The 25533-nt window shown below is 42.4% G+C and overlaps 1 long non-coding RNA gene across 3 annotated transcripts; it reads right to left on the bottom strand.

The window, feature by feature from the left end:
* Positions 1-399: 399 nt before the first annotated feature.
* On the bottom strand, positions 400-23996 carry LOC144335166 (uncharacterized). 3 transcript variants are annotated; one of them, XR_013405660.1, is made up of 6 exons: positions 23564-23996; positions 19064-22507; positions 15475-15597; positions 14549-14618; positions 6803-6925; positions 400-5951 (listed from the first exon to the last, which is right to left on the bottom strand). It is a non-coding gene; the product is annotated as an uncharacterized LOC144335166 (long non-coding RNA). The 3 variants fall into 3 exon arrangements; XR_013405661.1 differs by having other exon boundaries at positions 15475-19435; positions 22315-22507; positions 23564-23990; XR_013405659.1 differs by having other exon boundaries at positions 15475-22507.
* Between the last annotated feature and the right edge of the window lie 1537 nt (positions 23997-25533).

Below are 25533 nucleotides of genomic sequence, written 5' to 3'. Positions count from 1 at the left end.
GTCATTTCAGATTTTTCAAGCTTAGCCTAGTCTTGTGTCTTCCCCCGGTAGAAACAATTTATCTACCTCATCATGGGTCACCTCCTATCTCATAAGTTATCATCTTCTTTATTCCCATAGCACTTTGAATTTAACCTATTTATAACACGATTGAATTGCATTCTGGGTATTTATATTTGGGCCCTGACCCCGTCCCTGTGAGAAGACTGCAAACCTTTTGAGGACAAGAACTATACCTTTCTTTCATCATTATATCCCCTCAAGTTTCCATAGACCCTAGTGGTGCAGACTTTAGAATTAATGAATGGATGGATGAATGAATGAACAAATGAATTGGGCAAGAAATACAAAGATGAATAAAATCAGTTTATTTGGTGGAGAGACGAATATATGCTGTCATTCCTTTTGCCTGGTGTTCAGAAAAGCCTTCTGGATCCATTGTTATATATGCGTGCATTTTCCTTTTCATGGGGATGGCCGTTTGATGATTGACATTGTTTAAATATCTCCAACTAATCAGTTCTGCCCGTGGGATTTGGAAACCCTGAACTACGTTCTTTGGAGTAGGATACAGCATTATTTTAAATACAGTACAGCTCAAGTATTATTATTAACATATCTTGTAAGAAACCAGATGTTGCCAAGGTTTAGTTCACTTAAGTAATATCTAACATAAAATTGTGTTTCGGCCAATAGTTTTGAATAGAGTTTTAGAATTTGTTGTAATGCGATTAACCCATTATATTAATTATTACCTTGATTCTCAGGAAACTCCTTCTGTGTTCCCAACTGGGGATGGGCTCTTCTCACTTTGCTCCCAGCTTCTGCCTTTCCCTTTATCCAGGCAAACAGTCTGTGTCATTATGCCTCCCCATTATCCTGGGTGGGAGTTTTCTGGTGGCAGAAACCATGCCTGACTCATCGAAGATCCCTATCACCCCTCACCCAACACAGGGTCCAACACTATATAGGTTTTCACTAAAGGTTTCCTGCATGAAGGGGAGGAGAGCAGAGATCACGGGCTCTGGGTCAGACCTCAGTCTGTTAAAGAATCATTTCCAAACAAGGATAACATCGCGATTTTCTTTTTTCTTCTCCTTTTTATTTAAAAATAGAGATGAGGACTCACTATGTTGCCCAGACTGGTCTCAAATTCCTGGCCTCAAGCAATCCTCCCACCTCGGCCTCCCAAAGTGCTGGGATTACAGGTGTGAGCTACAACTCTTGACCTAGCATCATGACTTTCACACAGGTAGAAATTAAACACGTGTTAAATATTTTATTTAACTTATTAATTAATGAGAGAATGAGGCAGGTGTTATAATGTTCAAAGGAGAATCCGAAGAACTAGCACATGGATACATGAGAAATATTGAAATCAACATGCAAATGAAAACAAAACTAGCTTCCTTTACAGTGGAGGAGAATCAATGGAAACCTTGTGGATAAAAGAGAATTTACATGTCCATAAACAAGAATAATTTTGCATCGCTATCAGTTATCTACAATTTCCAGAGTTGTAAAATAGCTCCCTTGGAATCAGAATCAGATAACTTAGAAGGTGTTCTCTAGACAATATAGAGTTTCCCGTTAAAGCACAAAATTTCCCTTTCAGTTCAAATCTCACCTGAGCTCACCTGAGGGAAGGGCATCTGGGTAGAGAGAACGGCACCAGGAAAGGCCTGGAAGCATGAAGCTTCATGTTTCTGTAAGGGGAGGAAAGTTGCTAGAACAGTGAGAGGTAGGCAGTTGCCAGAACATATTAATATCCCAGGAAGGCTAGAATAAAGATTTTTATTTTTTATTATTTTTTATGTTTTTGAGACAGGGTCTTGCTCTTTTGCCCAGCCTGAAGTGCACTGGTGTGATCACCACTCACTGCAGTCTCTATCTCCTGGGCTCAAGCGATCTCCCAACCTCAGCCTCCCAAGTAGCTGGGACTACAGGCATGCACCACCATGCCCAGGTAACTTGTTGATTTTTTGTAGAGACAAGGTCTTCCTAAGTTGCCCAGACTGGTCTTGAACTCCTGAACTCAAGTGATCCTCCTGCCTTGGCCTCCCAGAGTTTTGGATTTACAGGCGTGAGCCACTATGCCCAGCCAAGATAAAGAATTTAAATTTAATCCAAACTTTCAAAATCACACAACTCTAACAAAAAATATATTTGGAGCACCTCATCCCCATTTGTGCATATTTGTTAATAAGTATGCATATGTATTGCGGAATAGTGATACCAGAATAACTCTAATAGCACAAACTCAGACATTGAACAGCTGTGTGACCACAGGCATTATTAAACACAGTCATGCCTCAGTTTCACCATCTTTTTTTTTTTAAGAGATGGGGGTCTCATTATGTTGCCCAGGCTGGAGTTCAGTGGCGATGCACAGGCACAGTCATAGAAAACTGTAGCCTTGAACTTCTGGGCTCAAGCAGTCCTTCTGCCTTAGCTTCCTAAGTGGCTGAGACTACTTTGCCCAGTTTCAGTTTCCCCATCTTTAAAATGGAGGTGAGGCTGGGTGTGGTTGATCATGACCGTAATCCCAGGACTTTGGGATGCTGAGGCTGGAGGCTTGCTTGAGCCCAAGAGTGTTGCTTGAGACCAGTCTGGGCAACACAGTGGGACCCCATCTCTACAAAAATGAAAAAGAAAAAAATATATATATACTATACAATACAATACAATACAATTGCCGGGCGCGGTGGCTCAAGCCTGTAATCCCAGCACTTTGGGAGGCCGAGGCGGGCGGATCACAAGGTCAGGAGATCGAGACCACAGTGAAACCCCGTCTCTACTAAAAATACAAAAAATTAGCCGGGCGCGGTGGCGGGCGCCTGTAGTCCCAGCTACTCAGGAGGCTGAGGCAGGAGAATGGCGTGAACCCAGGAGGCGGAGCTTGCAGTGAGCCGAGATCGCGCCACTGCACTCCAGCCTGGGCAACAGCGTGAGACTCCGTCTCAAAAAACAAAAACAAAACAAAAAAAACAATACAATACAATACAATACAATGGAGATGATAACCGAAGGTTGTCTTTCTGTATTCAATGGATCAGGTTGACCACCGCACATGGGATGTGCACCCCATTTCAGAAATTATAAATGAGAAGCTTGATAAACTCTGTGGATTATAGAGATGAAGAGCTTGGGATAAGAGAAGGGTTAAAGGCAATGAGATCAGAGAAGAGGCAGTATTGCAGCACAAGAGAGAGATGAAGGGGGCTTGAGGTAGGGCACCCACAGGGAGTTGTGAGTTGGACTCACTGAGGGTAAGGGTGGGTGCCTTTGTCTGGTAACTTTTGCACAAGGACTTGCAGAAAAAGGCAGAATGAAGACATAGAGAAGATTCTTCGTGTGGGAGGCAGATGATGCCTAGAACGAGCTTCAGAGTTGGGAATGGAGGCAGAGAGGTGCCAGAAAAAGGCAACAGTAAGAGGCTCACTGGACAGTGGGCTCATGTCCCGTTGTCCCCAATGCTTTGGGAGACACTAGTGGCTCATGCCTGCATCGGTATTTACAACCAAGAGTATAATGTGCTATGGTGTTACCCATGATTTATAGGCCCACTCTTCTGTACAGATGCAGTGCTTGCTACTTTACAGACAGCCTTTACTGCATTTGGTTTTCCCAACAAACCTGTAAGAATGACTACCATCCCCATTTTACAGATGAAGAAACTGAGGCTTACAGAGGTTAAGAGGCTTGAGCTGTGAAATGACATGCTCAGTATAAAGCACCCTGCTATATAATCCCAGAGTGTGTGCTCATTTTCTCCTGCACCTTATTGCTTCCCAGCTGAAACCTAGAAACCTAGAAAACTGCATTCCCTTTGCCCTGGTTACCTCACTTCTCTGTGCTTGGTAATTCTCAGTGTCCTTACAAGGAGGAGGCTCCTCCTGAACTCTGAGGTGGCCACCTGAAGAGCAGGATACGTCAGCACCTGCTTGCTGGGAAGCACCACCCGGTGTATCCCATTCCTTACCTCAGGAAGCAGACAAGGATGGGGAGAGGCCCGGTTGAGAAGAGAAAGCCTCATGTGGTCCAAGAAAACTACCACGTACTTTTATTTTTTAGATGGAGTCTTGCTCTGTTGCCATTAGATGGGGTCTTGCTCTGTCGCCAGTCTGGAGTGCAGTGGCACAATCTGCGTCTCCTACGTTCAAGCGATTCCCCTGCCTCAGCCTCCCAAGTAGCTGGGACTACAGGTATGCGCTACCACGCCTGGCTAATTTTTTGTACTTTTTTAGTAGACACGGGGTTTCCCATGTTGGCCAGGATGGTCTCGATCTCCTGACCTAGTGATCCGCCCGCCTCAGCCTCCTAAAATGTTGGGATTACAGGCGTGAGCCACCACACCTGGCTCCCAAATATCCTCTTAAGAGTTACAGACTGCCCAGGTTACTGGCTGAATACTTTGGGGGAGGCTGGTAGGGAACCTAATCTTTTACAATTTCATCCACAGGAAAACAAACGGAGACCCTCCAGAAATCACAGCCATTGCTAAGGGGGAGAATCAGTTGCCTTCAGGCACCTTCACCCCAAATGGCTTGTGTGTATCTTTCATGTCCTGCCCTCTACTGCACCTCCATTTATTGTAAAGTGTTACTACTTTCCAAGAATTGGTGAAAGACTATAATAAAATAGGGAAGTCACAGGTGACTATTGTATGTAACTCAAAAATGTGCTTTACAATTTTAAACTCTTCATGCAGACCTAAAATAAAGGATTAAAAGGTGAATGATGCCAGGTACGATGGCTCTCACCTGTAATGCTAGCACTTTGGGAAGCCGAGGTGGGAGGCTCGCTTGAGCCCAAGAGTTCAAGACAAGACCAGCCTGGGCAACATAGTGAGATCCCATCTCTATTAAAAGAAAAAAAAAGGTGAATGAGGAGAATTCCTGGAACTTGCTTTAATGAAGGGATCAAAATTATTTATAAAGTGAGCATGTACCTTTCTATGATCTCAACAGTTTGCAGTTTCCCACCTATTCTGAATAATCATGTGAAAAGCCTGCATAAATGGTTCTTCTAAAATGCTTAAGCCCTTTCTCATCTGAAAGCTTTGCTTAAACTTCTTTGCGAAAGGCACTCTAGGTTTGTTGAATGAATGAAGGAATGACAAAGAGAGTTTTTTATTTTTCTTCAGTACCAAAGGCCAGTTTAAGCCAAGCCCTTGACTGAATCATCACAAACTCCTGGAATCACACATAAAAATGAACTCTTACCATAGATGATGTGTTTGCCAGGACAGGATTAGAATGACTTGTTGAAAATATTTTATTTAAACCTGGGAGGTGCATTTAGGGTTGTGCCTGTACATTAAGTTATATTCTCCATTATAATTGTGATGACGGTTACTCACATGCACTGGGCTCTGCAGAATTTAAAACTCTTTGACAGTGAAATGTCAAAGAAATGAGAACACTGAAGTTCAGAGATGTTTCAGCTTGCCCAGAGGTTCACCAGTGTTTGTTCATAGATTAACAAGCAGGGCTCAGCCCCTATACCATAGCAGGGGCAGCTGCTGTTTAAAAGGGGATATTGTTCTTTCTGTTCTCTAAAGAGGCAGCTCAAGCTCGTTGAGTGTTGCAGGGAAATCAGCTTCCCAATTCAGGAGAAATGGGAGCAGGGCAGGCCTCATGCAAGAAGCAGCTTTCGAATACTTGAATTTTTTCAGAGTTCTCCTCCTCCTCTGGGCTGGGCACGTGGCATTCTAGCAAATTCAAAATGTTTTAATTTCAGACCAACCATTCATTTGAAGCAGAACAAAAAAAAGAAAAAAAAGAAAAAAAAAAACAGAAAAAAAGCAACTAAATCCGAGTGTTGCAAACTCTTTTAGCAAATAGTTGTGAAATAGCATTGACTTTGCCAGTTCCTGTTTTCATTTTCCATAAATCTATTCTGGCGTAATTTTATTCCCTTGAAGTAGATGTAGCAAGTTCTTCGTGATACTAAATAAAACAACAAGATAATCAGTTAGAAAGCCCACTATGTATTAAATAACAGCAACAACTAAACTCCGGCCCCAAGTTAAACTTAGAAAAATTACTTTTTTGGGGGAAAATTCAAAATGTTTTAGAGAAGCTATAAGACTATTTAAAAGTGTCCTCAAACAATGTTAAAACATTTGTAGGCTGGGCGCAGTGGCTCACACCTGTAATCCCAGCACTTTGGGAGGCTGAGGTGAGCGGATCACTTGAGGTCAGGAGTTCAAGACCAGCCTGACCAACATGGCAAAACCCTGTTTCTACTAAAAATACAAAAATTAGCCAGGCATGGTGGTGGGCACCTGTAATCCCAGCTATTTGGGAGGATGAGGCAGAAGAATTGCTTGAACCCGGGAGGGGGAGGTTGCAGTGAGCCAAGATCATGCCAGTGCGCTCCAGCCTGGGCGACTGAGACTCAGTCTCAAAACAAACAAACAAAAACAAAAACAAAAAAAACATTAGTGGTGAGTGACTAAACATAGGAACTATACTTTTTTTTTTTTTTTGAGACGAACTCTTGCTCTGTCGCCCAGGCCAGAGTGCAGTGGCGCCATCTCGGCTCCGCCTCCTGGGCTTGCCTCAGCCTCCCGAGTAGCTGGGATTACAGGCATGCGCCACCACACCCAGCTAAGAAATGTTTCGCCACATTGCCTAGGCTGTCGCAAACACCTGGACTCAGCTGATCCACCTGCCTTGACCTCCCAAAGTGCTGGGATTACAGGCATGAGCCACCATGCCCGGCCAGGAAGTATAAATTGAATCAGCTCAGGAGAACCATAAAGATTCTAGTGTCTTTGAATTTCTGTAGCACTTACGATGGGGGTGGGAAGCAGCGTGCTGGGGCTGGTAGGTGCCTGTGGCTTCAGGAAGATCCTTGCTCAGTTGACCACTACCCAGATGCATGACAAGTGGGTCACTCTGAATCTTTGCAGCCTCAGCTACGAGGGGAGAAGGATGTTACTGATGTCAAAGGGTTGTTGAGAAGTACCGAGGGTTGGGAGTCATCTTCACCCATTAGCAGCTTAACATGGAGTTGCTGCCATTGTTGTGAAGTTGAAAGACAGAAAGGATGCAGAAAAAAGAAGGGCGGAGCGCGGTGGCTCAAGCCTGTAATCCCAGCACTTTGGGAGGCCGAGGCAGGCGGGTCATGAGGTCAGGAGATCGAGACCATCCTGGCTAACACGGTGAAACCCCGTCTCTACTAAAAATACAAAAAAAAACTAGCCGGGCGAGGTGGCGGGCGCCTGTAGTCCCAGCTACTCAGGAGGCTGAGGCAGGAGAATGGCGTGAACCTGGAGGCAGAGCTTGCAGTGAGCTGAGATCGCGCCACTGCACTCCAGCCTGGGCAACAGAGCGAGACTCCGTCTCAAAAAAAAAAAAAAAAAAAAAGAAAAGAAAAGAAAAAAGAAACCAAAGCTTTGCTTTTGTGCAAGAGTGTCCAGTTGTTTGGCTTCCCTGGACCACATTGGAAGAAGGCTTGTCTTGGTCCACACAAAAAAATGCACTAACACTACTCATAGCTGATGAGCTAAAACCACCACCACCACAAAATCACAAAAACGTCTCATAATATTTTAAGAGTTTACAAATTTGTGTTGGGCTGCATGTGTGGCCCGTGCGCCACGGGTTGGATAAGCTTGCTTTTGTGAGTGAGGCTTGAAGTCGGAGAGCTTAAAAAAATATGAGGGAAGGCCGATCATAAGCAGGTTATTATGTAAGGAAAATATCCCATTATCTGAGTGAGGCTTTTTGGATAAAAATCTGACACCAAAATTCTTTCCGTGTGCTCCTAATAGCACCCTGAGTGGAACAAATGGAAGGCATTTACATTTCACCAACTCCACTCACCATCTTTTGATGGGGCAGTCAGGCAGCATTAGGACCCACTCCAGGCAGCTCAGGCTGGAGTGCTCCAATTTGTAGCATCTTCCTGCCTGCTGCTTCCCTATTGCAGGCCCACCTGGTCAACCCTGCCCACTCCTCTTTCGGTCCCTTTTTGAGTGGAAAGGCGCCTGGTCATGACTGCTCTGAGGGGCAAAGCACTTGCAGTCATTCTGTTGTGTTCCTGGTTGTCATGCGGTTTTGCAGTATTGATGAAATGAGAAGCAAGGATCCAAATATTACCCTGAGGTCATTTGTCCTATTCTCATTGCTACTCAGGCAATGAGAGTAGGCTGGGCAAACATGTAACAGCAAGAAAACAGAGTGTGGCCTAAAACATTGTGTCTCTCATGCAGAGCCGTCAGCAGTCTTAGAGAACAAACTCTCAGAGCCAGCCATGGCCACAAAATAAAAGATCATGTCCTTTTGATCCTTCTCATAAGGCCAGATCCCGTTGCTATGCTTGCTCATGGCATCCCAGGCATCACATTCATCTCCCGTGTAATTCCTCAGTTTGTGTTGTTTGGTGGATCCCACCCCTAGCCTGACTATCACCCCCAGGCTATTAGCTCCATGAGGAAGATTCTGTGTGGCTCCTACGCACTGTGATATCCAGTGGATAACACTGAATCCAGCACCAGCTGGTGCTCAGCATACATTCCTAGGATGAATGACTTGAAATGAATGTTATATTCTAGTTTACGGCTTTTTGTCCCAGGACGCTGGGTCCTCAATAACCTTCGAAAGCCTCCATTAAGTGCTTCCTAACAGACAATAAAAGCTTGCATCACAAAAGGTTTAGTTTTTGGTTTAGTCCACTTGTGAAGATATAGCACACACGGGAGGACTGGAGGGTCCCTAAAAATCTAGTTCATCTCCTTTGCATTACAGATGAAGACAGGGACACTCAGAAAGGGGCAAGAATTTAAATAAGTGCAAGAAGGTGACATAATCACCACTGGACTCGTAACAGCCTGTGTATTTAACAAGTGCTGCTGATAACCCAGGAGCACTGTGGTAGAGTGGTTAAGAGAGTGGGTTTTAGGTACCAGACCACCAGGTTCAAATCCTGGCTTGACTACTTATTTGTGTTAAAAGAAAAATTTTAGACAAATTAAATTTAACAGGGTTTAATTGAGCAAAGAATGATTTGCACTTAATCCATGCTTAACATTGGATTTATATCCTCTTAAATACCAACTTTATTTCTGCAATTCAGGTACATAACATTGCTTATTAAATGGGTTATCATAGGTAATTTGCCTTGGACTGTGGAGCTCATTCAAATTGAATATCTTAATAATTTTGGTATGGCTGCTTTAACATGAAAATCTGGCAAAGTATTTCTTTGGTATTTAATTATTATCATGCTTGAGTTAGCAGTTCTATAAACCAGTCAATCTTTGCATTAGAGTTCTACGAATTCTTACTTAGTCCAAATGATCCTAAAGTAATCAGAAATCTGTATTTAAGAGTTTTTGTCAGGGTCCTTTCCATCCTTTCCAGGAGCCAACCTGCTTAAAGATACAATACTTTAGAATTTTACTTGCTTGTAAAGAGCTTTCAGAAAATGCATAAACATTAAGCAATTAACTGCGGACAAGACTTAAAATGGTCATGGTTAAAGATGCAATTGACAAGAAAATTTGCTTATTTGTGTGGCTTACAATAATTTAACATATTAGGCACAATTATGACTGATAATATATCAGAATTTTGTTTTATTTGAGACAAACTCTCGCTCTGTCACCCAGGCTGGAGTGCAGTGGTGCAATCTCAGCTCACTGCAACCTCCGCCTCCCAGGTTCAAGCAATTCTCCTGCCTCAGCCTCCCGAGTAGCTGGGACTACAGGCACGTGACACCACGCCCAGCTAATTTTTTTGTATTTTTAGTAGAGACAGGGTTTCACCGCGTTAACCAGAATGGTCTCTATCTCCTGACCTCGTGACCCGCCCGCCTCGGCCTTCCAAAGTGCTCAGATTACAGGTGTGAGCCACCGCACCCAGGCATCAAAAGGTTTTAAAAAGCAAAAAAATTTATTCTTTGATGGAAAGGAGAGTCAATTTTCCAAATAATCAAAAGACCTAATAAAGATAGCATGAAACACAATCTGTCTCTCCTTCTCTTCGCTCTTTTTTTTTTTTTTTGCAGCTTACTTAAAGGGTGAACAGTATTTCTTTTGCTGTCTCGTGTATTAATACTTCACAAACTCCTTGTTCAAAGGAGAAAATCAAATTTTACTTTTGTATTAGTGTATTATCAATACTAAAATTAATTTTAAGAAAGTTTTATAAACAGAGGGTGGGTATGGTGTCTCACACTTGTAATCCCAGCACTTTGGGAGGCTGAGGCAGGAGGATCACTTGAGGCCAGGAGTTTGAGACCAGCCTAGGTAACATAGCAAGACCCTTATGTCTACAATAATAATGATAATAATAATAATAATAGTAAAATAAAATAAATTAGCCAGAAGTGGTGGCACACACCTGTGGTTCTAGCTACTTAGGAGGCTACAAAAGGAAAATCCCTCAAGCCCAGGAGTTGGAGGCAGCAGTGAGCTAAGGTTGCCCCACTGCATTCCAGCCTGGGTGACAGAGCAAGATTCCATCTCTTAAAAACAAAAACAAAAACAAAATACTCCTCATAAACAGATACATCTAATCTCAGCCAGCTTTTCAACACAAAAAATAAGATTTCCATACAATGGATATCTTATATTTTATAAAATAATCTATTTTAATCTCTTACATAATATCTTATAATCTTAAAAGATTATAATCTCTTACATAATTCTTTTTATCTTTTTCCCCCAACTTTTTATATTCATTTAGTTTTATTTATAACATGTTTTCCTTCATTTTGAAACAACTTTTACATAACCTCAAAAAGAAACAAAATTACTTTTTCTTTAACAACATACCCATCCTCTTGTCTTTTTTATAAGGTTCTTCACCAAAAAACACACATCTCACTTTATTTATTTATTTGAATTACAATGTGACTTTTAATAATTTGGAGTGAGCCCCACAGGAATAAAAAACACTGAGAAGGGATAACCACTTGACCCTGAAGAGTGGCCCAGAGGGAGAGAGGCTACCTGAGGGGCAGGAAGCACAAAAGAGATGCCCTGTAGACTCAGGGCAAAGGAAGTGCCATCGGTGCTGGGACCTGTGAGCACTACAGGAGGAAATGTGAGTCTGGTTGGACTGGCTTCAGGTACACTGGCAAAGGGCAAGAGGGCTGAACACAGAGCCACAAATCTACTTGGATTTTCCTCCTCCTCCTTCTTCTTTTTTTTTTTTTTTGAGACGGAATCTCATTCTGTGGCCTAGGCTGCAGTGCAGTGGCGTGATCTCAGCTCACTGCAACCTCTGCCTCCCGGGTGCAAGTGATTCTCCTGCCTCAGCCCCCCGAGTAGATGGGATTATAGGCATGTGCCACCATACCTGGCTTTTTTTTTTTTTTTTTTTTGTATTTTTAGTGGAGTTAGGGTTTTGCCATGTTGGCCAGGCTGGTCTCGAACTCCTGACCTCAGGTAATCTACTTGCCTTGCCCGCCCAAAGTGCTGGGATTATAGGCGTGAGCCACCGTACCCAGCGTGGGTCCTCCTTCTTCTCATTTGCCTTTTTCTGCTTCTGCTGAATGGTCTCCAAGTCCCTCTGCTTGCAGGAGGAAACAGAAAGTCCATCATCTTGGTGCTTTCCCTTAACCAAGTCACTCTGCTTTTTCATATTCTTCTCGGGGGCAAGTTCACCACAGTCATGGCTATGGCAGGGCAGCAGCTCTCACCTGCCTCTGTTGTGTCCCCTCCTTCTGTCCATATCTCACTTAATACACTCTGTATACAGAATTGTTTCTTTTATATCTCGTAGTTTTAACTACAGTTAACTATTACAATTAAAATTAACTACAATTTCAACCCTTAGTAACCCTAATTTCCAGTGAAAAACCTAGGAAGTAATTTGAACTGTTTTATATCAGTATTTATAGATAAAAACCATTTCATAATTTTTTAGAAAGATATGTTCCCAGCAGGGCATGGTGGCTCACACCTGTAATCCCAGCACTTTGGGAAGCCAAGGCAGGAGGATCACTTGAGCCCAGGAATTCGAGACCAGCTTGGGCAACACAGCAAGACTCTCATTTCAAAAAATAATGATAAAATCAAATAAAAGAGATATGTTTCCTCAATTTTTAAATTTACTAACAGAGCTAAATATATTTAGCTTTTCTATATGATGTAAAATAAGATAAAGTATAGAAACTTAAGCTTATGTTTAATAATGAATGTTTTGGTATTTTATAATAACTTAGAAATGACTCAAACATTTTATTATTATCTATTACTTAATTTAACATAATGTGTCTTTAAGATTTTTAAATTACTGAAAAGAATGTTCAAACTATGACACAGGCACACTACTGAATGTCTTCTTCAGTCATACTGAGTCTCGAATACCACATGGCACCCAGGACAGCTATGAAAGGCAGGGACCTTCTGAAACCTGAATTTACACAACAGGTGTAGAGGTCAGAACACAGCACGGAGCTGTAAAGAGAATGCCTGGAGGATCTGACTCTTCCTAGTATAACTAAGAAGCAAAGCTGGGCCATATCGGGTCTGGCTCTGCCTTGGAGCTGGTGGCCCAGGCATTGAGAACACAGGATGTGTCCCCAAGCCCACAATAGCCACTTGGCCATGTCCCAGTATCCAGAGGCTCAAAACCAAATACTTGTGTAAGCTCACAGTAAGATGTGTGCAAGGCTTCAGGGAAGCCCAGCAGCCAGCCCGTATAGCTTTAGCTTACAGATAAATCAAGCAAGTATCAAAAATATTACAGAAGCAGCAGTTTTGTTACCTTAAAACATGTATTAGAGACAGCATAAACCTGTCTGATCAGTAGATCCAGGCAAAAATGTTTGAGTTATATTTAATAGTGACAAGTCTGGAGATATTCCTATTTTATTATACCAACAATTTTAAAACTAGTTTTATCTAGCCAGTATCATTTTAGAACACATAGAAATACCACATACACATAACAGATACAGATACATAGATATACAGACACACAGACAGAAGCACGTCTTATAGCTTTCATGAGGTTTTTCATTGGCCAGTTTACAAATAATTTTTCTTTTCTCTATTCAGACTATCCATTTTCCAATTACCTATTTCATTGTCCTAAGTAATTGTTATGTAACCCTACATTTACACTTCTAAAGGGATGCCTCTTAGGTGAAACAAAGGAGAGAAAATGTGTATCTCAAAAGCACAGAGACTTCAGGCCTAATCATCTACCACCATTTGCTCAAATAAACAAAGGAGGATGTAGGTAAGGGCCCAGTTACGACAAGATGGCCAGGAAAATCACCTTAAAGGTGCATGTTATGTAAATCTAAACCACCTTTCAGACTCAGTCCTCCCTCTCTTCCCAGTGCACAGAGTAGTCAATCTTAAAATAGAAGATTTTCTTTATAGACGTGTTTTTTAAAATATAAAATGGTTTTAAAATAGCTAGCTAAATGCCAGAAAGATGTATTTTGGAGACCAACTTAGTTCAATAGGTGGACTTTTAAACTTAGTGTCTGTTTCTTAGCTAAAATTACAGACTTCAGGGTGAAACCCATTAACGAACAGGGCAGGGAAAGCATTCCCTATGCCTGAACTCAGCATGGATAGCTCTGAAAAAGAATCGAGCCCACTTTACCTGAGGGCCTACCTTTTATAAATACTACAACCAACTTTCTTTTCACCTTCAGGGCAGCATAGAAACTAAGCCAAAAAGTGAGCAGCTTCAATTTTTCTTATCAATTAGTTGCTTAAGCTTTCTATTTGCCTCTCAAAAAGCCTTTTTAAAAAGATAATAAAAATATTAGAGTCTTTTTAGAAGCTTCTGCCCATCACTAGGCATTCCTGGATAAGCCTAATTTCAGGAGCCCTCACTTTTAAATGCCTTTCTTAAAGTGCAGCGTTGTCAATTTGGAATGTTCTACTGTAATGTTAAATTATCTTTAGTAAGATTTCATCAACTTTGTAAGTGTTTTCTGCTTCTATAGCTGGAAGATGGAGAGCTCAGTTCTTCAAAAATTAAGGGTCCTATTGTTGCAGTACTTTTCCTTAGCTCAGCTAAAGACGGGGTTCTTGTTTCATGGCCACGAAAGATTAGGCTTGCAGACAATTTGAAGGGTGAGTAAGGCCGGGTTTTATTGCGTGAAAAGGGAAAGAATGGGAAACAGGGGCCCTCAGCAAAGCCAGAGTCCCTGCTGGTGCGCTTCCAGCTTCGCAGTTTGAATCCCAAGTTCCACACAGGAAGAGGAGGGACCAGGCTCCTCCCCACTGCAAACTGTGTGAACTTCCGTGGCTCAACTCAGTGTGCACTCCTCCCAGTGCGCAGGCCAGCTGGGGTCTCTCTGAGGACCCCTTCTCACCTGGCTGTCTCACTATTTTTACACTGAATCTTGGCTTTAGCTTTCAGATCTCTTTGATCAACTTAGCCAATAATTCATTCCTACCTAAGCACAGAAGAAAAAGGATTGGTTACAGCCGGATGTCTGTTTAAACAGTTGGCTGCCTTGGATTGACTGAAACTCTGTAATTGGTACAAGAATAGGTTACTTTGTGTGTGACTTTGAAAAACTTACTTAAAACTCAGTGGGGCCGGGTGCGGCGGCTTACCTGGGAGGCGGAGCTTGCAGTGAGCCGAGATGGTGCCACTGCACTCCCGCCTGGGTGACATAGCGAGACTCTGTCAAAACAAAAAACAAAAAACAACAACAACAAAAAACTCAGTATGCCTCACTTCCCATATCAGCAAAACGGGAATATTAATAGTTTTGGCCTTGAGGGGTGACTGTGAAGATAAAATGAGTCAATGCCTTCCTTGCCTTCCCAAATTACCAGGCCAAAGCCATATTAGTATATATCTTAATATATATTAGAAAGATATATATCTGTATGTGTGTATATATATTAAGACGGAGTCTCTCTGTCGCCAGGCTGGAGTGTAGTGCCGCGATCTTGGCTCACCACAACCTCCAACCCCCTGGTTCAAGTGATTCTCCTGCCTCAGCCTCCTGAGTAGCTGGGATTATAGGCATGCACCACGAAGCCCAGCTAATTCTTGTATTTTTAGTAGAGACGGGGTTTCACCATGTTGGCCAGGCTGGTCTCGATCTCCTGACCTAGTGATCTGCCCGCCTCGTCCTCCCAAAGTGCTGGGATTACAGGCGTGAACCATAGCAACCGGCTTGTATATATTTTTAAATTCATGTATTCATTGATGGACGCTTAGGTTTACACATTCAGTTACGTACAGTTAGGGATGTATGGAGACAAAATCTCGGCAAATTTTTGAATGCTAGAGTTCCCAAGGCATTTTCTGCAGGATTGTCATTTACTACCAGTTTTTATGTGACCCAGTTAGACACCTAGGCCTGTAACTGGATCCAATCTAGTTAATTACTGGATCCAATCTCATCCTAGAGTCAGGCCAGTTTCTGTTGGGAATACTAAACTCGGTTTGGATAAAAAATTTACTCAAACAAACTCGAATAGGTCAAAACACAAATCTATGGCTCCTCAAAATCCACGAGAGAACTTACCCACCATTCCCTGCTGCTGTGAGAGAGCAATGGACACAGTGGGCCCAGTGAGAACCTTGCTTGGTCACTCAATGCTTTTAGGGCTCGCTGGAAGTTCTACCTCAAACCCACTTCTGATGCCATCTGTTGAAAAAAAAACTTTAGACAAATTAAATTTAGCATAGTTTAATTGAGCAAAGAAGAATTCATGAATTGGGAAGTTCCCAGAACCAGAATAAGTTCAGAGTAACTCTGCCCCATGGTTGGATAACATTTATGGACAGAAAAAGGAAAGTGATGCACAGAAAATGGAAGTAAGGTACAGAAACAGCTGGATGGCTTACAGCTGGATGTCTGTCTTATCTGAACACAGTTTAAACAGTTGGCTGCCTTGGATTGGCTGAAACTCTGTAATTAATTAATTGGTACAAGAATAGGTTACAGTCTGTTTACACATCCAGGTTTTTCTTTTTTTTCTTTTTTCTTTTCTTTTTTTTTGAGACAGAGTCTTGCTCTGTCGCCTAGGCTAGAGTACAGTGGTGTGATCTCGGCTCACTGCAACCTCCAACTCCCTGGTTCAAGCGATTCTCCTGCCTCAGCCTCCTGAGTATCTGGAATTACAGGCGCCTGCCACTACATCCAGCGAATTTTTGTATTTTTAGTAGAGATGGGGTTTCACCATGTTAGTGAGGTTGGTCTTGAACTCCTGACCTCATGATCTGCATGCCTCAGCCTCCCAAAGTGCTGCAATTACAGGTGTAAGCCACTGCGCCCGGCCCACATCCAGTTCTGTACAGTTCAGGATATATAGAGAAACCTTTGCGTTGAGCTTAAAATATGTAAGGAGGCAGCTTTAGTCAAAACATAATTTAACATTAGTTATCTGATGTTGGACAAGTCATTAAACCTGTCTGTGCTTTGACTTTTTTATCTGTGAAATGGGGATAATATTAGCTCCCACCTCCTAATGCTCCTTGGAGGATTAAATGAGTTGATATCTCTAAACACTTACAACAGTACCTGCATTAATAAGCACTATACAAATGCTAATTCAGATCATCATTGTATTCTATAAGAATCTAAATAACTTAATAATCCCATTCAATAATTCAATTTTTCTGAGTCCCATTCTGTATCAGGAGCAGCACATGGATGGGAGGCTCCAGATAGGCAAGTACTGACTTTGGACCCCAGGGTGCTTACAAAATGTTTTTAATGGGAAAAACATGAAGGGATAATTTACCTGATCCAATCTTGGGCTTAGAAAAGAGCAAACCTCTATGAAAAAGACCTGGGCCAGACATAGCAGCTGTATCTATCTTCATTATATGGGTAGAAAGGTGAAGGCCTCGAGTGAGAAATATCTGCTGCTACCTGTGGGAGATTGTAATTTCCAAGAATGACAGCAATAATACCTCCCATTCCACATGTTTTTCTGGAACCTTGGCACTTCCCCATCATGAAGTAGAGTCTAATTCTCTCCTCTTGAACCTGGGCAGGGCTCCCAGCTTGCTCAGAAGAAACAGAATGCTGTGAAAGTGACACTGAGTGACTTCTGAGGCTAGGTCATCAAGATCAGGAATAGGGATTGGAAGGGGCTTCTGCCTTTGTGGCTGCAGCATTTGCCTTTGGAGCTCAGAGCTGACACTGAAGAAGCCTGAGGCTGTCATGCTATGGGGAAGCCCAGGCCACATAGAAACGCCATGTGCAGGTCCTCTGGGTGACAACCTCAGTTGTGGAATGAGATCCCTACTGGCAGCCAGATATGTGCGTGAATATACTTCCAGATGCCTCCAGCCTTTATCTGCTTTGTCTTCCCTAGTCTTTGAGTTTTCCCAGATGAGGCTTCAGACATTGAGGAATAGGGTAAAACTTAAAACTTGTTCCCTTTGCAAATCTCCAACCCACAGAATCAGTGAGCATATAAAAATGGTTATTCTAAGTCACTAAGTGTTTGGAGTGATTTGCCATGCAGCAGTGAACCCGGAACACTGCAATAGGCACTTCTTTCTCTAGAGATCGTAGAGAAAGAAAATGTATTCACAGCACAGTTAGATTTATTTCTTAATGAATCTAGAAAATCCCCAGTGATTAAACATGTTGCAGCTGGAAGTTTCTAGAGCTGCCATCCTTGCCAACATCAGGCTGTGATGGTGCCCTTAGAGAGTCATCACCAGCATCACCAGCAGAGAGGGCAAGGAGGGTGATGCAGACTCCTCACCTGCCCAAGACTGTTTCACAGCTCTTCTCTGGAACCGGTCCAGATTACAACAGCGCATGCAGATGAAAGTACCAGGTTAATAATGGAGAAATGTTAAATCCACCTGGAGGAATGCAATTCCCCTTAAAAGAAGAGAGGAGCTCTTCATTTGGTTTGTGAGATGGTTCTCACATTTTCCAGCTTCTGTGATTCATCTTACTGTCTGATGTTTTCTTAGAACTCTGTATTTCATGTCTATTATTTAGTTCTATTCTCACAATCAAAGTGGGTAGTAGTTTGTCAACCTCATTTTAGAGATGTAGAAACTAAGATTCAAAGACTAACTCAGGCCGGGTGCAGTTGCTCACGCCTGTAATCCTAGCACTTTGGGAGGCCAAGACAGGTGGATCACCTGAGGTCAGGAGTTCAAGACCAGCCTGGCCAACATGGTGAAATCCCATCTCTACTAAAAACACAAAATTAGCTGGGTGTGGTGGAGCATACTTGTAATCTCAGCCACTGGAGGCTGAGGCAGGAAAATCACTTGAACCCAGGAGGCAGAGTTTGCAGTGAGCTGAGATCGTGCCACTGCATTCCAGCCTGGACAGCAAAGTGTGACTCCATCTCAAAAACAACAACAACAACAACAACAAAAACTAACCCAGAGCACATTTATCTAATCAATGGTAAAGCTCAGACATAACCCCATGTTTTCTGATTCTGAATTCAGGTCTCTCTTATCATTGTACTCTGGAAAGAATTCCTGTCCTGGAGCAAAAAAAAAAAAAAAAAAAAAAAGAAAGATTTTTGTTTGTTCTAAAGTCTCAGAAGAGTGCTCATTAAAGGTGTGGCGTTTCTTACTTTTTAGTTCCATCCAAAGTAATATAATTCTGCACTTCATCTGTGCAAAGAATTTAGTTTTCTGTTCTGAGTGCCGGCTTCGTGTACTTCTTCCCAGGAGTGAGATGAAACAAATGTCATGATGGCTCATACACTCCTGCCCTTCCCCAACCCTCTGAAAATGATTTGAAGTATTTGCCAACACCCATGGTGTAAATGCTCCTATCATGGTTGTCTTCAAGCAACTAAGTTGATGTCATTCACCATTGAGAAGAGATAGGCACATTGAGCTTTTGAGAGCCAGCACTAGCCCCCTCTAGCAATGGATGAAGCCAGTGCAATTATAGGCAGTTTGTAACTGTTTCTTCCAAAGCAATCAAATGTCTTCCACTCAAAATTTTCAAATTACTGAAGACAGTGAAAAAAGACAGTGCTGCTATTCACATGTGAGGACAGGACTATTTTTGCTTCTATAAAAGGTCACACTCTGAAGCAGCCATCAACTCTAGAAAGCTCCTTGTATCTGTCACCAGTAACACAACCCCAGTGATACAAGTACTGAACACATACCTTAGTGTGGTGTGACCATCTTGCTTGCATTGGCGTGGGGGTGGAGGGCAGTATTGTAGGGCTGAGTTGGAGCAACTGACAAGTCTGGTAAAGAATCCCACAAACTTCAGTCATGCTCCCCAAGTCAGTTTTGACAGGCCTGAAGCTTATTTGGTTCCCTTGGCTCCCACCTAAGGAAAACGTTGAAGGGGAAGAGGGTCCCCAGTGTTTGCTGGGACTGCTTCTCCAAGGCGTGACTCACTTAACCAGGAGGGAATGCACAGACCTCCTTCTTGCCCCACTGGTCTCCCCAGTGTCTCCCTCTCCATTTTCTTCTTTTTCTCTTCCCTGTCCTTTTTGTCCCTAGATGTCTAGTAGCATGTCCTTCTTCTCCTACAAAAGAGCAGATGGAGAGAAGTGGGTGGAGACCTCAAGAAGGAGATTTGGTTCAGACAGAGCTAAAGATCTGAGAGGTGTTGGTGCCTGGAGGCAGCTGATGCCAAGGGAGTAGGCAGTGAGTTTCCCAGCATGAGGATGGACAGCTGGTGGGGATTTGACTATACTCTTCAGGAGTCAGAAGCTTCCATGAAGGAGGTAGAGGTGGTTAGAATACATGTGAAGGTTTATGAGCTGGCTCCTGCCCTCCTCCCTCCCAATCTCTACTCATTTCCAAACTGAACTTGCAATTCTTTCAAACCCTAGCCCAGTCACACTTTGCCACTGCTATTCTCTTGCAGTAAATTTCCTACTCTGACCCTGCCCTACCTTTGTCATTCCTGCTCACCATTTGACACCCAGCTTAGGTGTCACCCCCTGAGGAATCCTTTTCTGGCTTCAGCCTCACCTTGACACACACACACACACACACACACACACACACACACAAACACACACCACACCATACACACCACAATATGAGCTAGAAGTGCAGCCTTAAATTCTGGCCCACAGTTGCCATGGTCTGAATGACCCCAGTCAAGACCTTCCACCCTCTCAAATCACATTTCCTCATCTGTAAAACCAGGGGTTGGGTAAGCACTTCAGTTATTCTGAAGTTCTGGGGAAGTGTACACCATGAATATGTGCCCACACTGGTACAGCAAACAGCACAGCCTCTTCATTCTATTCTAAGTAGAAAAAAAAGCACCTGAGGTCAAAGCAATTTATTTGCAGGTACTCACAATGCAGCTTTGCCCACAGTGGCTCTAATTCCATGCTGACATTTTCGAGGAGCCTGGCTTAATAGAGAAAAATGACTCTATTGCCTAAACAAGACAGACTTTAGTAGGAGTTGAGATGGATAGTGGGGGAACTTTTATTTACATGTCACATTTCTCTAATTCTAAGGAATTTAAGCATCCTCTTTGCTTTCCATTTCCATTTCCTACCCATCCCATTAATAAAGATTAATGAGAAGACTAGAATTGGTTGAGAAAAACAAATCAAAATAACAGTTTTCAGTCCTTTTGCCTGAAAACATGGCATGCTCAATTTGAGCAACTCATAAAATTCCATCCAGTTAAAACTGTGGCTATTAGGCAATTAATACTTAGTTTTGGTTCTGCTTACTCTCTGGAAAGTCTGTTTTCCAAAAGCATAAATGTGACAGGAAATTTCTTCACTCCGTTTATCCCTAGTAGTTTAAATATTATTTCATAATTGCAAATGGGCTTTTCCACACTTCTTGCATAGGCAGGCTATGGCTGGTCTTCTTTTTGGTGGTATGGGCATGGTAATATGTTTTTTCCCAGAGTGACAGAGAGAAGCAATTGAGCTCATGGATGAGAAAACTCTGTCTCCAAACTCCAAGAAAAATGCAAGGAGGCAGCATTGCCAGCCATGGTCCCAGACAGGCTTTAAGTTCTAGGAGGTCAACTGTCTCTTGGTCAGGATTAGCCTGGGCTCTCTGGAGAGAATGGGGTGATACTCAAGGAAGGCCTGTCAGATGGAACTAGGGGAATACAGACCCCGTTAGCACAGTTTAAGAGGAGTCTCAAATTGAAATGCTTGCACAAGACCAAGGTTTCTCCATGTTCTTTATTTCTCCTTTTCTTTCACAACTTTTTCTAAAGGAGTGATATTTCTTGCCAGTCTAGTTCCTCAACCTCAAAATTCGAGGAATTTGCAAATAGTTATCTCACGTGGCCCTGCCTCAAAGTCTCCTCGTGAACACTTCCATCCCACGTCTAAAAGTATGTCTATAAAGAGCAGATCTTTGGGTCCTTTGGTGTACTGGAAAATTTTAAATGCCAAAGCAGTATTATTTATACTTACCCTTGAGTGCAAATGTTCCTCTGAGAATAACACTTAAGGATTCTTTGTATATAAGGAACGGCTTCATTAGATGTTTAAGACTTAAGGGACCAGGGCATTGTGTTTTCAATAGAGGCTTCTAGATTTATGTATTTGCTTCTTAGCCTGACAAAGTTCTGGCTAATTGATCTGTTGAGGAGGAATAAATTCATGAACATTTATAGCTCCTCCCAGTCACACTGAAGACTGAGCTACACTGGTCCTGTCCTTATCATTTATGCTGCCAAGTAAAATGCAGTCCTTCATGTTTTACTCACGTGTACCAGAAAACCAGCACCAGAGAAGGACTTCTAACCAGGAAAACTCTCCATTTAGAAGAATGTGTCTCCTAGACTCACGTAAGGGGATGGATCTCACTATTCAAAGTATCAAACAGGCAGAAGATTTGAAATGCCATAATTTTTTTGTGTATGCCAATAAATGCTTTCTTCTGAAGAGTATCAGGAATTCACTTTAATAAGACCAAGTGTTTCTTGATCCATTACTTTGTATTAGGCATAAGGATGGGAGAACACAGAGCTGATTAAATCTCAGCACCACCGGTAGAAATATGCGTCTCACATCTGAGTAGTGTCTCACAGATCATTCTGTATTTGCCCATCATCTTTAATTCCCTCAATCTCCTTGAGAGTCTATACTCTTTCTTAGAAACCAAAGATCAAAGAGGAGACTTGACTTACAGAGGATGCACAAAGAACCTACCTGTGAGTCCATGTCAACTCCCCCAGGTTCCTGCTTCTCAGGTTTTCCCTAGGGCCATGGGTTGTGTTTTTAGGAAGCAAGAATCTAGAATCTAGACTACTTGGGGATGACAAATGTTGAATTGAAATGAAGGAGGAAAACGTCCCTAAGATCTCAACATGGGGCAGTGCAAAAAGAGAGCGTGGCCAGACGGTGATCTGGGGAGGCGATAATTGCAGCAAGCACAGAACTTCTGACATGGCTCTGGGCAAGCCCACCTTTGACAGATTGGCCAGAGGGTAGCCTTACAGCAGGCCCAGACTTCAGTTATATATCAGGTATTTTTAGGACATCCAAATGTCTTCCGAGAAACCAAGCGCTTTAGACTTTTCCCAGACTCTTCTGAGATACTGGAGGTTCCGGGGGTTACAGCAACTGAGGTTTCTGGTCAAGGAATGTAGTCCCAGCTACCTGGAAAGAATGCCAAAGATTTCCTGTAACTTTTTCTCCCTGAGCAGCCTTCACAGACGCTGTGGTCATAATCTGACTGCTCAGCACTTTAGAATCCATTACCAGAAGCTTCAGTGGACCTGTCAGAACTCACCCTTAAGATCAAGAAGAGTAATAATAAAAAATGAAAGAGAAATTGGTTTCTCAGTAGAACTGAATAATTCTTCTTCCATTTGCACAAAAGTAAACACCTGGAGGAACTCCTGCTGCTACCTTACATTGCAGTGTCCAGAGCACTTACTTATATATTATTGAAATGCCATTTCATGTTGACATTAGTAATTGTTGTTTTCTCTGAGTGACGAGGAAATTGAGACTCAGAGAAGTTAATATTTGAGTTTCTGTATCCAAAGCTGCTGCTTGTTCTATCACATTAATGGTGGCTCCATGATACTTGATGAAACTCAAGAGACCCCATGTAGATAATTTTGGGATGCTTTAGTAGAGAAAGAGAGGGCCAAGAGGCCTGCACCCTAACCTTGATTCAACCAAAGCAGTTACAGTTTTAATTTAATTTATACAGTGGATTTCATGTATTATTTCATTTGAGTCAAGGGTTCTGAACATTTAAAACTTGTTGCAATTCATGATTCCTGAACTTTTAACTAACACTTTCAAGTGAATAGGCCCAAACACCTTAGATCTATATCCACCTATATCCAACTCTGGAGTTGTTTGAACTTTGGATCATCCTGGGTGAAGGCCCTTATAGTAACTTGGGCCTCTTTGTCATTCATGGCAAACCCAACTGGGGCAATGAGAATGTTTTTATTCTTATTGTGCCACTGACTCCCTGTGCGACTTTGAGCAAGTTTCTTCTTCTCTCTGACTTCAGTTTTTTAATCTATAAAATGAGAACACTGGCCGGGTGCAGTGGCTCATGCCTGTAATCCCAACACTTCGGAAGGCCGAGGTGGGAGGCTCACGAGGTCAAGAGATCAAGACCATCCTGGCCAATATGGTGAAACCCCATCTCTACTAAAAATACAAAAATTAGCTGGGTGTGGTGGAGCGCACCTGTAGTCCCAGATACACAGGAGGCCGTGGCAGGAGAATTGCTTGAACCCAGGAGGCAGAGGTTGCAGTGAGCCGAGATCACACCACTGCACTCCAGTCTGGCGACAGAGCAAGACTCTGGCTAAATAAATAAATAAATAAAATGATGAGAACACTGAACGGGATCAGCTTCCAGGCTGGCGTTCTGCGAATGTTGAGGGAGGGGTGGAGATTGTTGCAGTCTTCCAAAATAAAGTACTCATGTGTACTGGCTGGAGGCCTGGCAATAAGGTTGCCAGATTCAGCAAGTAAAAATGCAGCACTCTCATTTAAATTTGAATTTTAGATACAAAACAAAGTCTTTTTTTTTTTTTAGTATAAGTATATCCCATGCAATATTTGGGACATACTTACACTTAAGAATATTTGTTGTACATCTGAAATTCAAATTTTGTCTGAGTGTTCTATATTTTATTTGCAATTCTGCTTTAGAAGTATGTTTCCTTTAGCAAAGAGTTGATATAAATAAGCAAACAAATGAACAAATGAAAAACTCTTTATTATGGCCTTGTTGCCTTGGTAAAATCTTCCTCTTTCAATTTGTAACATCATAGCACCCAAAAATATTAAATGTAGAAGGTGATAACAGTACCATTCCCAGAGTTTCCTTTAATTTAATTGACTTATTTTTTAACAATTGTTTTCTTTTTTTTACAAATTTTTACAAAGCTTTTACTTGTTTTAATTTACTTATTAATTAATTTACTTATTTGTGTTTAAGAAACACAATTCTGTGCCTGCACATAACACTTTGTGCTTGCATTGGGGATATCTCTTTTTTCATATCTGATGATTTAACAAAAGCTCTTGACTTGAACAAGCCTCTCTTCTCCCTGCCCCAGACATGTTCTTTCAGCCTAGATTCACACTGCCATCACAAGGAATTTTATTGGCTGTCTGCATTTCCTTCAAATTCTATTACTTTGTGTTTTAATATGCACACACACATGCTCACACATACATGCTCCTCCAATCCAAACTCTTGCCCTTTTTGCTTCTCAACCAGTGATTGCATGTGGCTGGTGGTTTGGTGATTGTGAAATCATCTTGAAATATCAGTGAAGAAAGTGTTCCTCCTGCATTTGTGGCTAAACTCCTCTCAGGAACTTCAGGTTTCTTTCTGCCTCCTTGGGCAGAAGGAAGCACTCACTTGGGGTGGCCCTCGGGCAGGGAAGCAAAGAAGCTGTCAAAAGCAAGCCTTGTGATAATGTGCTTCTGGCATTTTTTCAGATGTCTTTTGCAAACATTATTTGGTCCTAATGGAAATAGCATGCACCCTGGGTAGAATCACTGGTGAATCTGGGCACTGCTGAGCCTGTAGACCAGAAGGTATAGAGGGACTGGACCCTAAGCCTAGGCAGAGAGCCTCTCCAGAGCAAGAGCTGAGTAGCAAACATGGCCTTGACATTGGCTCAATCCTTTGAGGGAGGAGGAGAGCTTTTCAAGGAAGGAGGTCAGTGCAGGGGGAAAGTTTGTGCTAGGAGCCACCAGATATGCAAATGTACAGTGAACTGGACCCAGAGTGGGTGTCAGCATTACTTCAGCGATGGCCCCTCCATAAAAGAAGTGGCAAGGGCCTTGTGCACAGGCCTTACCTCTTGATTTGGCTGAACATCCAGCTAAAGCCCCTCCACCCAAAGCCCCTACTAAAAATACAAAAACTACCCAGCCCCTATATGTGCTGCACATCCTGCACTGAGGATTATATAAAGAGGAGGTGTGTGGAGGGAGGGCCATGCCTGAGGGACTGGAGATTTGCACTTTCTTCCCGTGTCTACCCAAAACTTAGTACAAGACTTCCGGTGTAGAGATCAATCTGGTCATAGGGCTTGGTTGAGCTAATTTCTAAGAGATGTTCCAGACTTGCCTTTCTGTGATTCTTTTTAAAATTATTATTATTGTCACCATTATTGTGCAACAGTTCATTCATC

Source organism: Macaca mulatta, chromosome 15 (genome assembly GCF_049350105.2).
Source record: "Macaca mulatta isolate MMU2019108-1 chromosome 15, T2T-MMU8v2.0, whole genome shotgun sequence".
NCBI lineage: Eukaryota > Metazoa > Chordata > Mammalia > Primates > Cercopithecidae > Macaca > Macaca mulatta.
The sequence above is the reverse complement of the archived record's forward strand: the minus strand, read 5'-3'. Positions and strand labels throughout refer to the sequence as shown.